This window comes from Mya arenaria, chromosome 2, assembly GCF_026914265.1.
Source record: "Mya arenaria isolate MELC-2E11 chromosome 2, ASM2691426v1".
Lineage (NCBI taxonomy): Eukaryota > Metazoa > Mollusca > Bivalvia > Myida > Myidae > Mya > Mya arenaria.
Genome location: NC_069123.1, coordinates 66,274,595 through 66,275,728, shown reverse-complemented (window position 1 = coordinate 66,275,728; position 1,134 = coordinate 66,274,595).

Below are 1,134 nucleotides of genomic sequence, written 5' to 3'. Positions count from 1 at the left end.
CTATTTTTTAAGTCCCCCCCCCCCCCCCCCCCCCCCCACACACACACGGAGATTGTCCTGCAAGGGACCAGTGCGGCAAATGCAAACGACCTCGGCAAATGCAAACGACCTCGGCGAGGTTGGCGTAGACCCAGGGAAGAGTTCTCTTTTCTTTGTAAGGGACAGACTCCCCCCCCCCTTAAATTGGGATATGTTAAAAACCTTTTTGTCTGAAACCACTATCCTTGCTATTTTGAACAAGGCTTTATTTAGTGGTCCACTACCATGGTTGTTCAAATTATGCCCCTTGGGTCAAAACTGGCACTGCCCTGAGTGTCACAATTTTCATAGAGACTTATTTAAGAAATATTTTCAAAATCTTCTTGTTTCTAACCAGGCCCATACCTTTGATATTTGTTGTGGAGCATCATATGATGCAATTGAAAACATTTGAAATAACGCCCCTTGGGCAAAAGTTGGCCCCACCCCTTTTGACTTACTTATTAATTTTTAAAGCTACAGTTATGAAATTTTGACCATGTGAACAGCATTAATGTTGTCCTCGGATGTCCTTGACTTTGACCTTTGACCGGCTTTATTTTTAAAGCTACAGAAATGAAATTTTGATGATGAGTACAGTTTTGAAAGCAAATATTTTTTACTCTCAGATTACCTTTACTTGGCACATATTAAAATAGTTCATGCAACTAATCTACTTACAACACTTCCTGTCCTCAGATGTTGAACGTGCAGCGTTTTCAGCTAACCCAAACACTAAAAGTGAACTATATATTTGTTGCCTATTACTCAAACGTACATGCTCTGGATTGAAAATGACCACAAGAGCCATGCCAGTAGAGCATAGGCCCTTTTGGGCCTCTTGTTATTTAAAACTTTGTTGCCCAACCTTTAACGATAGATTTAAGATGTATTCAGCTCTATTTATTATGATATAATATACAGAAGATAAACATGTGCGTTTCCGATTGATATGTTTTTAGCTCACCAGACTGCTCAAGGTGAGCTATTGTGATCGGTCTTTGTCCGTCGTCCGTCAGTCCGTCCGCCAACAATTGCTTAAAAAAACATCTCCCCTGAAACTACCTGGCCAAATTCAATGAAACTTTATAGGAAGCTCCTTGGGTGTCCCTGTAC